Below are 11,873 nucleotides of genomic sequence, written 5' to 3' on the forward strand. Positions count from 1 at the left end.
TCACTCTACAGAGTTTACATACTTAGCATAAGAGGTGAAGGATGAAGAGAGAAGAGAATTAAAAACTGCTGGTTTTGGCTGAGGTAGAGTTAATTTTCTTCGTAGTAGCTAGTATGAGGCTATGTTTTGGATCTGTGCTGGAAACAGTGTTGGCAATTCAGGGATGGTTTAGTTATTGCTGAGCAGTGCTTACCCAGAGCCAAGGCCTTTTCTGCCTCTCACCCCACCCCACCCCACCAGCGAGCAGGCTGGGGGGGCACAAGGAGTTGGGAGGGGACACGACTGGGACAGCTGACCCCAACTGACCCAAGGGATATTCCAGACCATATGATGTCATGCTCAGCATATAAAGCTGGGGGAAGAAGAAGGAAGGAAGGGAGGGATGTTCAGAGTGATGGCATTTGTCTTCCCAAGTCACATTACGCATGATGGAGCCCTGCTTTCCTGGAGATGGCTGAACACCTGCCCACCCCTGGGAAGTGCTGAATGAATTCCTGGTTCTGCTCTGTTTGCATGCGCGTGGCTTTTGCTTTACCTATTAAACTGTCTTTATCTCCACCCATGAGTTTTCTCACTTTTACCCTACCGATTCTCTCCCCCATCCCACCACGGGGAAGCGAGCGAGCGGCTGTGTGGGGCTTAGCTGCCGGCTGGGGTTAAACCACGACAAAAACACAAGCAAGATCAGATTCAGCACCATGATAGCTGTAACATAAGATCAGCATCTCTGAAGAAAGTACACAAACTTATAAAAAGCTATAGTGACACTGTTTACATGAACAAAGCTATTCTTAAACAGTTGTCTGAAACAGTTCTGTGGTTAGAAATTATACTTGATATATCAACTGTATCTCCTCAGCCCTGGGTAAGAGGCTGCAGCAGAGCCTGAGGCTGTTGTTTGACTGCAGGCAGAAGAAAAAAAATTATAACCAGGCTGGAAAGGGCTGAAAAATTACATGCCTATTATTTTTGTCTTGGTTTCTTTTATAAATACATAAGTAATGTCAACTTTAAACACTGCTACTACTGTCATCACAACAGTCACATGATCAGCAGTCCAAATGAGAAATCAAGGCTCTGGTCCTTTGTGAATACAAAAAGCCACCAGCGAAGGAGAACGTTGTTTTGACTGTGCAAGCTTATGTAATATGAAAGAAAAAGGTATCTGAGAGCTGGAGAGCATGGACTGTGCTGGAAGAACCACTGCGAGCTATTTTCAAGGCACATGAAGTCTGGCATATAAGCTTGTTCAGTTTTGCATGGGGACATCCTGTGCCTCATTTCACTGGGTAAAATCAAAGCAAGGTGGAAATCCGACAAACTAGATCAATAGCGACTGTATTGATAATGACAGTATCATTAGCTAGAATCCCATCAGAGGAAAGGTTTGATCAGCATGAGTTGTGTTTCTTCCTATCACCTCTGAGGACAGAGGGGAGGAGGTGAAGATGTTGGTGCTGTATTCAAACACCATCGTTATCTTGGAACATCTGCCAGCATCAATTCAGTTAAGCTGATGTGCTTCAGTTTATCTGTGCAAAAATTAACATCACCACTTTGAAAGCACAGGGTCAGGTACACTGATCTGAAACTGTCACGAGGGAAAAAACATAACTGCTGCGACATTCTGATTTATTTTGATACAAGAGCAGACTCAGGTCTAGAAAGTATCATGCTATTGAGCAAAAGATTTCAAAATATTCTGCTACGTGAATACCCTTTGCAGCATCACAGATGCAGGAATCACAGCTGATTCCCGAGACGAGATCAGAGGCTTTTCAGTACCTCACAACGGAACGAAACAACTACACATTAATTAGGGCCTGGAAGAGAGAACATTGTATTCATTTAAATTGTGGAAGAACATCAGAAGCTGAAATGGAAGTAAATGGGATGGAATCTGGCACTCAGAAAATAACCTTTAAGATATTTAATGACTAATCATGTCTTAGACTCTTGATTTTATGTCCCATTCAGAGGACAATTCCAGGAAAGGATACTGTTTCCTCACAAGAGAGGGGATATTGGAGAAGCTAAGTACTCAGCAGTGCTTCTGCTAACATCTGAGTTAGCTTCTTCCTGGCCACTCATCTATTCTCCTTTCGCCAATTATCTTGAGCAGGATCACAAGAAAAGGTAGCCTGGATGCAGGTCAGAAGTAAAACCAATAGTCCTATCTTACTAACGATGTCTGGCTTTGGAGACTGAGATGAAAGATGCGACACAAGTTGTTATTTTTGTTATTTTTCTCTCCCCCTTTGCTGTTGCCCTATGAAAAGCTGACAGCTGAGATACTGACTCTTAATAAGAAAGAGTATATTCAGCTGTTTAGGAATGCAGAAAAAATTGTAGAACAGAAAATGTATAGAGTTGTTAGAGACAGCATAAAACACACAGCATATGATGCAGTGTAAATATCAGAGCCCTAATGCACAAAATTATCATTTCCCTCATTTAAGTGTTAATCAATCCATATTAGCGTGAAATCAGTATTTTGGAAAATCTTCAGTTAATATATTTTTGCAGTGAGCCTACATTAGTTTAGGAATTAAATTAACCCATGTGGCATCGCACAAGACAGTTGTGTCTTTGGAACTAGCAAATTTATACCAGATTGCATTCTTCATACTATGCAGCAATTAGAGTTAGGAAGGAAAAGAAGGACGAATCTCGTTATATGCACAAAATCATGACGATCAATATATAAAAACATTGATGAAATTTATACATATGTGATAGTATTAGGGTGTTACATAAAAAGCTATATATCTTGAAATACAAAAAGATTCTGGAAATGACTTCAAAAATGTCAAGGCAAAAGGATCTGACCAGGTGAGATGATTATAATATATGCTTATTAGAAAAGAATAAATACTTGCCCTGTCCACTTGTCAGTGATTATCTTTAAAACCCTAACTTTGAGAGAGACAGGACAGAGGCATTAGTAGGATACAGAATAGTTACTGCCCCCAAAAGGATGGGTTGTTTTGGTTTGGTTTTTTTCCTCCCCGCCATGGGTGTTATATCTAAGGAAGAGATCAAAATATCTGTTTCTATTCCAGAAAGCACAACATGCCTACATTCAAGGGCAGCTCAAAATGTATTCCCCACTCAGAAGAAATACTGCAATAAGCCAAGAATAAAATGTCCTTAATACTATTTCCTCAGCAAGGGTTCCAGTGTTTTGGATACATAGTGAAACCATATGGCATCCTTAGCTCATTTGAGATTTAAATCACATATATAGCTGATTTACAAAACCTGTTGCACACAAATGGGAATATCTAGATGACTTATACTTTTGATTTCATCATTTATATATATTTATGTGTGTTTCCCCAAGCCTAAAGCAGAGCTCATTATACCAGCTTATCAATATGCTCACTTAAAGTTTAATTTAAAAATTCCTATAAAGTTTCTAACAACCCATTTTTTTTTTCCAGCAGATGTATAATGTCATAGTCCGATCCAGCTAAGCAGGGAAGTTCTTACTGACATCAAAGGGAAAGTTTAGACCTTTAGTTCCACACTGTTTCTACATGAAAAGATTTACAAGTCCCATATAAAACAGTGACAGTAAATATATTTGGAACTAAAATTTGATCTAAGTCAGAAGACAGATGCCAGTGGGTATTGCCCCCCAGGTTCCACATAGCTATTAGGAAAAAAATAATCTATGGTTAACAGCTGAGGACTAACAGAGGACAAACAAGTAAATAACTTTTCTCCAAAGCGAGATGACATGGTGTACTACTTTGCTGTACACATCTTGTTGAAGGCAGCATTGCTATACAGGCTTAGCTGATGTGTTGGCAGATGCCACATCCTGTGGCACGTATGGAAAGAGCTTTGCTGGACTGGCAACACCCAGGAGGAGCATTCAGCAATGCCAAAACATAGAGAAAAACAAAACCCCATTTTTTTTCCTTTGAAAAGACAGACAATTTATGGTATTTGCAATCATGCAACCTGTTTTAACCCCCCCCCCAATCACTAGCATTGCAAGTTACAAACTTATCTGCAAAATTATGGCAAATTTACCTTAATGACCTCTGTGGTCCCACACAGTCTATGCAACATGCTGCCCCGATTCTCCAATCCTCCCCCCTTCTTACGATTTTGTGTTGGGTACAGCAAAGGTGAGTGTCAGCTGAAGACAGTCTTCTGCAGTGCACATTATACTCTTGAAAATATAATTGGAAAATTTGCGAGCCCCAATGATTGTATGCTTAATTAGAGCTCTGTAAATTGGGAATGCATATAGGGCCTCTCTTTCAGTAACAACAGCACTTCAAGCATCTCAGAACAACTTGGTTTATACCCTCATGTAGCCTGACTCGCTGCTACATTATGCTTCTCTCCTGGCTTCACTCCTCTTTTGGCAGCACAGGAGACTGCTTCCACTTACGCCAAATGGCCAGGACAAAAACTATAATGGTAGTTTATAAAAGCCTTCAGCAGGACATTGGAAAATTTAGAACAAGCCTTTCTGGGATATTGGATGGCGACAGAGGAACACTAACAAAATGATGGGCAATCCCAGTTCAAAAATGACATTTCTGAATCATTATGTCAGAAAGTCACACCCTAAGAACAAAATGTTTGGGAGATTTTCCTTGTAGTAACGCTCCCTTCTGAGGGAACCTTCTGAGTCTGAATTTTATGGGACAGCATTTGAGCTACTAACGTGTACAAACACAGCCCCATGACTAAGGCTGTGAATAATTAAATACAACTGATCCACTGGGTGTGAATTGAGTCAAATACATTTCCCAAACTCACCAGAAAGGAAGCAAGCAAAATTTCATCAGATTGGCTGAAGGAGAAAATAGACTACTGTTGAGAGTAGCTCCTCTTACTACTGTTTTCAGATTTCTGCAGTCAGTAACAAAAACACTGCACAAAAGCTGAGGTCATCATAAAATCAATAACTAAAATGCACTATGGTTTAAGGATTACTTTAGAACAAAACTGAATACAGAAGGTTGCAAGCCTAATGCATTTATTAGACTATAATAAAAATCAAGTCTAGTGTTCATAATATGAAGTAATAGAATTTCTCCTGTTTTAGTCCCTTGTGATAGCTGGTGTCAGACAAACTATTATGCAAAACCGCTATATTGTAATGAAAATATGATATTATGCTAAAACAGAACTATGCTGTACAGCTTTAAAAAATCTCAAGATATGCAAATACTGGTGTACATAAGCCAGTACAAAAGCCTTAGTTTAGTATGAGTATCTTCTATAAGGTATTGTGTCAACTTATGGTATCTGACTGCTTTTGTGTATGTGATTTGCCAAACATTGGTCTAAGACTACAAGAATTTATGCAGATCTTAAGTATAGAGGTGTGAGAAGTTCTCAAGAGGATTGAATTGAATAGCAATTTCAACCTGAAAATTTCTTTGCTTGCAAGTTTCAGATTCGTGTAGAAAAGGGCATTCATGACATGCTGGTTTTGGCTGGGATAGAGTTAATTTTCTTCATAATAGCTACTATGGGGCTGTGTTTTAGATCTGTGCTGGAAACAGTGTTGGCAATTCAGGGATGGTTTAGTTATTGCTGAGCAGTGCTTACCCAGAGCCAAGGCCTTTTCTGCCTCTCACCCCACCCCACCAGTGAGGAGGCTGGGGGGGCACAGGGAGTTGGGAGGGGACACAGCCGGGACAGCTGACCCCAACCGACCCAAGGGATATTCCAGCCCATATGATGTCATGCTCAGCATATAAAGCTGGGGGAAGAAGAAGGAAGGGGGGGGATGTTCAGAGTTACAGCATTTTGTCTTCCCAAGTCACCGTTACACGTGATGGAGCCCTGCTTTCCTGGAGATGGCTGAACACCTACCCACCCCTGGGAAGTGCTGAATGAATTCCTGGTTCTGCTTTGCTTGTGCGTGTGTGACTTTTGCTTTACCTATTAAACTGTCTTTATCTCCACCCATGAGTTTTCTCACTATTACCCTACCGATTCTCTCCCCCATCCCACCGGGGGGAGCGAGCGAGCGGCTGTGTGGGGTTTAGCTGCCAGCTGGGGTTAAACCACAACAACATACCACAGTCAGAGCTCTCCAACGCAGACAAAAGAGCAAATATTCATATTTACATTTCCAAAACACAGTGTGCACGTTCATCTTGACAACAAATAAAGTCAGAGAGCTGTGGCAAAAATCAATCTTTCAACAAGAATCTCATATGAAATATTCAACAGTGGAGAAGAGTTCTTTTATGTGCATATCACCACTTTCTTATCCAAGAAAGCAGAGGTCAACACTAAAGGAAACAGAAATGGGAGGGAGGTCTACTACTTCTTTTATCATTATTTATTAGCAGTTATTCCCCAGAGAATCCAAGCACCGGGCTAACAGGCATGGGAGAGAGTAACGCTGGAGAAAGTCCACTGTGGCTCTCAAATTCTAGATGATGACAAATTGCCTCAGTCAAGCAGGAGCACTGCTAAAAAAAGAGCTTCAGATGTGGTGTGATCAAAACATCACTTCCTTTTTTTTTTTTTTTTTAAAGTCTTTGAGTCAAATATAGACTTTCAACTAATACTGGAAACAATGGTACAAAGCCATTCAGCTAAAGGAAAGTACATCAGAGTCATTGCCACAGCTACCAAATCCACCTGAACCTGTGCATAGGTGACAATCGTTAGCACCTGCTGGATGTCTGCGGTAGACTAGCTCTGAGCTTTCAGGTACAGTATGGCCTCACCACAGCATTTCACACAGGGAATCACCTCAGAGATGACAGCTGCCCATACCCTCAACTTAAGACATCTTATACAGATAATGACTTCCTAATCAATTCTGAGACAGCTTCTATCTTCTTCATTGGAAGAAATCTACTGTAAACCAGTGTTCTAGATAAATGTTTCCAAACAAAAGGCAAGCAGTGCAGAAAGGTTTTTCTATTCCTTGGCCACTGTTGGATGATTTTATGAAACTAAAAAACATATGTACCAGTACTTATAGTTTGAGTCCTTAATATTTCGAAACTAAAATGTCTTGTTGGGAAATCAATACAGCAATACTCAAAAACATCATGTACAGTAGCCTAAAAAAACCAGTTAAACAATATGATGAACTTAAAGAAAATCAATGGAGTGTTCAAATATGACAGTAAAAGACTAAATAGAAGAAATACTTAGAGGACAAGCTATCCACCTACAAAGTGTTAACCACCATCCATTGTTCCTATTTCCTACATCATTAACATCAGTGAAATATTCGCTATTTCAAATAACACGTAACACAACAAATAGTACAACAGGTAATTCCCTGGATAAGTCTGGAGAGAAAATCTGCCAAGCACTGGAGAAGAGCATTGATACAATAGCCTACATTAATTATTCTGCACATAGGGAAAAACGAAAGACCATCATATTTGCAGGAGCTAAGGATGAGAAGAAATGGAAAGCAAAAAGCCAAGTGATGTCTTACATCACAGAAGTCATAAAGCATTTTTAACTGCAGTTAAATCAGTGTTGACTGTGTGTGGACAAACAAAACCACTTTTTGGAGAAAAGTCCAAAGAACTTACATGAATGCTCCACTGTACTGGGAGACCATGGCTGAGTCTGGCACTTGGGATGCGAGTAGTTGCTCTACCTTTATTCTGAACGTGGACAGGCATGGTTTTGATACACAGTGTGCTTTAGTTTATCACCACATTGACATCTGCTGGACATAAAGGAAACTCTCACAGCAGTCTACCTATTTACAGCTGGAAAGGCTTAGCTATTCATTTCATATCTCATTTTCTGCAATTTTATTTGAGAATGTCTTTGACGTAACTACAGTATAATTTACAGTTTCACAGAATTTCACCAAAATAATTGTAATAAATGCTTCCCTTATGGGAGATCTGAAAAGACAGTTGCTGTACACTTCTGAACAGGCCAAAACCTTGTGAGGTCTACCAAAATTTTTGCTTTGATTAAATAAATAAACAAAAAACTAACTAAAGAAATAGAAAGTCATGCCAAAGAACACTTTATGGGCTATTACATTGATTCAGTCATCCTTGCGAGCCATTAGCCTGTTTCTTGTACAGTTTTAAACATAAATATTTTGTGGTTTGATTTTTCTTTTCTTCTATGCAATTTGAGCCAGCAAAGCCATTATTGCAAGCATTGGAATCACATAACTGTGAAATCTGTCTCACTGAAAGGAGAATCAGACCTAATATATTTTCATTTATTTTAATATATGCTGTGGAAAAGGTAGAATTTAAACTAACAGTTTAATATGCAAAGCAGGGAGCAAACTTCACATTTGAAGCTTTCACTCTTTTTTTATGTTGTACAATGAATTTGTCCTGGAGCTTGGACCAGTGTAAGTACTAAAAGCAAGGGTAATTTGGACTCAGCAACGGCTTATTTCATTTCACTCTGTATTGAAACATCTACTCAGCTGCCTTGTGTGACCCAATTGATATGTTAGGAATTGGTGGCTGTCACAGCCGGCAGGCACATTTGCAGCTCTGAAATTAGGCATCACACTGATCAGGTAATATTTTCTAATGAAAGTGAACCTGGGTTAATTTTGTTGATTGCTTAATACTATTGTGAGACACATGGGTACATTTCCAGAGCCCTTCATAGGCTTTCAGTGCACAGTGGTGTGCCAGAGGCTCAACTCAGCATAGATGTACAATTTCTATTTTCATATGGTGGTGCTGGATCACGAATCAGAGATCCCTCACTTAGCACAGTTACCTTTGATGGGGTCTGCCAGAGATCAGGTCAACCCAGATATCTACATATAAAACTATGAAACTGCAAGCCTCAGGCTGGATTGAAATAGCTGCAGATAAAATCTGTCCCAAAGCCTACTCGAGTCCAGGGAAGTCTTACCAGTGGATTTCAAGTTACTTTGGAGCTGACCTGGGGTAATTGATCATGCAACAGTTAGACCACTTTTAAGGAAGCACTCAGAAACCTCAAAAGCCCTTAACTTTTCTACAAGAAATACCTTTTAAGTTGCAAATAATCATGTGAGTTAAATATTTATTTACAGCAAGCAGTAAAAGAGATTTTGTTAAAGCTCACAGCTGAAGAAGTCACAGCCTCAGAGAGCCTATATTACAACTTAAAAACTAAATTTGTTTATTGCAGTAAATTCACTTAAAAACTCAGCAAAGTGCCATGTTTGCATATACACCAACCTTACTCTATTAAATGGTTTGGGGCTTTAAGTAGATAAGATCTCTGAAAAAAAATGCACGTGTATTTTAATCTCATCAGTGTTTCACCACAACAAGTTGAAGTCTCCAAAGCTTGCTGAGACCCCAAACCGGGCCAGACCATAAGCAAATAGATGCCTCAAATGTCAAAGCACCACCTGTGCTACCACAGAGTAGACAAATCACTTCTCACTTTGGTTCTATTTATTTATTTTTTTAATCTAAACTAACTTATGTGTAAATTCGTAAGCTTTGACACCACTTCCAGTGTTCTATTTCCAGACTGGTGGCCATACTGCTGAGTTTATGAAAAGCAAAATGCTTACGTATAAAGGAAGGTTGCAGTAACACGCTGTTACCCAGCTCTCACGATCCTATCACCCAGCAGCCTTCATTGTTCTGCCCTCAGCAAGAGCTTGACAAAGTTGAAAACTCTAGCATCAGCCATATCACAAGGTGAAAAGCAGTAACTCAAACTACAAGGCGATGTACTGCTTGCTTTTCTAAAAGCTATTGTAAAAGTGCTGGGTCTCTTTCTACAGCCCACAGGTGTAACACTCTTGAAAACAGCAGAGCTATTCTTTTAGACAGTGATACTTGCTCGACAAAGGGTCACAAGATCTGAGCCCTTAAGGGTACAGGTAATGCTCAGCATAGCCTGAGAGTGGTTCTGATCTATAATTGCAGCTGAAATGAATGTGAGCTCTGTTTGCTACCTCCAGATGCCTCTTAAAGTCCGAATGAGAAAGCAGATTCAAATGAGATAATTGCCATCTTCTCAAGTAAAGGAAGAGTTAGTCGATGTTTCAGAGCAACTGTTGAAGTGGGAGAATGAAAGCAGGGAAGAAAATGGATCGCAGACTGTTTTTAAAAGAAACATATACACTCTACAAGAAGCAAATCACTCGCAGGACAGAAGCATAAAATCAACTAATTCTGGTTTCACACTTATACTATCTATTAGCTATTAAGCAGCATATAGGCTATACAATGGCCCTCTACATGGGAGATGAAGGAAACATGAATAATATAAGTCAGTTTAGCAGAGTTTTGCGTTTTGGACCTGCTATCCAAATCTTTTAATGTTCACCTCACCCTATGGATATATAAGCTAGGAGAAACTATGACAATGCAAATAAAGGACAGAAAATAATCACTAGTGATAACAACCAAGTGGTAGGTGGGTAAGTAGCATATTTTTACTTCTAGTATCAACAATTACTGAAGAAGGTATCAGTACACACTAATCTGAACTCTATTACCACACGATTTATTAAAATGATGGATCTCAGTGAATAATGGACAGAACCAACATAGGAACTCTGCCTGTTATATTTCAAAAAACAGACTGCTAGAATCCAGAGTAACAGTTTGGACTTAATTCTTGTAACTAAAGGAATACAAATTCTACTCAGTAGCAGAGACATTTTAAAAAGGAAACTGTCCTGTTGTTTGCAGGTTTGGTGCTTTTGCTTGGAGAAACTAGGGAAAGATTAATTATTAGTGGTAACCCTTCCCTCAGGACTCAGTACAAATATGGGAGCCATGCAGAAGGAATAATTGAGACTATAACTCTTCCTTAAGGCTTTAGTACAGCACTTTAGACAGACAAAAAGAACCATCCTGAATACGATGAACAAAATGCCTGTAAAAGTTCCTTTGGCTCTTGTAACAGATTACACAGTTTCATAGTGATGGACATTTAAAATTTGGGACAAATCCTCATTCAATACTTTTCCTCACTTTGATGGAACTGCTCCATTTTTTCACTACAAAGACATCTGGTATCAAGGAATTGTAAAGGAAGCTTTGTCTTTTCTGGTTTAGCTTCTAGGTAGAAACTAAACAGAAGCCTGCCATGAAGCCATATTAAAGCAGCCATTGATCTATTTCTGGCATAATAAATTCCTTCAGCTTTTCTTGACTACCATTTAGACTGGGATTGAAGCAATTGTTCCCCTTAAGTCACTGCATCTGCAGTGCAAGGGAGAATTAGATGCTGAATTCTCATTATGGTTGATTTACTCCCAGCTGCCTTCTTATTCAACAATATTTTTTCCCTTGCACCTTCAGAACACTTTGGTCTATGGCAGTCACATGGTCCTTAACACCTATAATTTGCCAAAAAGCACATGCAGGAAACTCACAGGCTATGGAAAAAAATTCCAAGCTCCTTAGGCAGGTTTTGCAACTAGTGGATAACAGTATTTCCTCTTTCTCCACTCTGTCCAGTCTTCTAGATGTATCAAAGCTGTATTAAGAAAATAGGAGTGATGGGACTCCCGTAACCTCAAATATAATATCATCCGTTTCAGAAGCAGATAGAAAAACTGTAAAGCCACTCTACAGGGCATCAGAGAAACATCATCTGGAGTGCTGTGTTCCATCTCACACACCACTGCTCCGTAAAGATCAACTCAGACTGGGACCGCTTCATGAATGGATCTTTAGTAGCTTATTTCTGCATAAAACATTTAAGGGCAGGGATCACACTTTAAAACTTCACATCAACCAGAAAGAATTCAACTTGTGAGAAAGATTCCCCAAAGTTACATGATGGAAATCAGCAATGCTGGAATCAGCAGTCATTCTGAAAATGGAACTTTCTAAAGGAAAGCAATGCAGTATATTTTAATGCAGCTTCACAGCTTTTGCCAGATACAGCTACAGCTAAGATGTCTGTAC

Source organism: Harpia harpyja, chromosome 14 (assembly GCF_026419915.1).
Source record: "Harpia harpyja isolate bHarHar1 chromosome 14, bHarHar1 primary haplotype, whole genome shotgun sequence".
Classification (NCBI taxonomy): Eukaryota; Metazoa; Chordata; class Aves; order Accipitriformes; family Accipitridae; genus Harpia; species Harpia harpyja.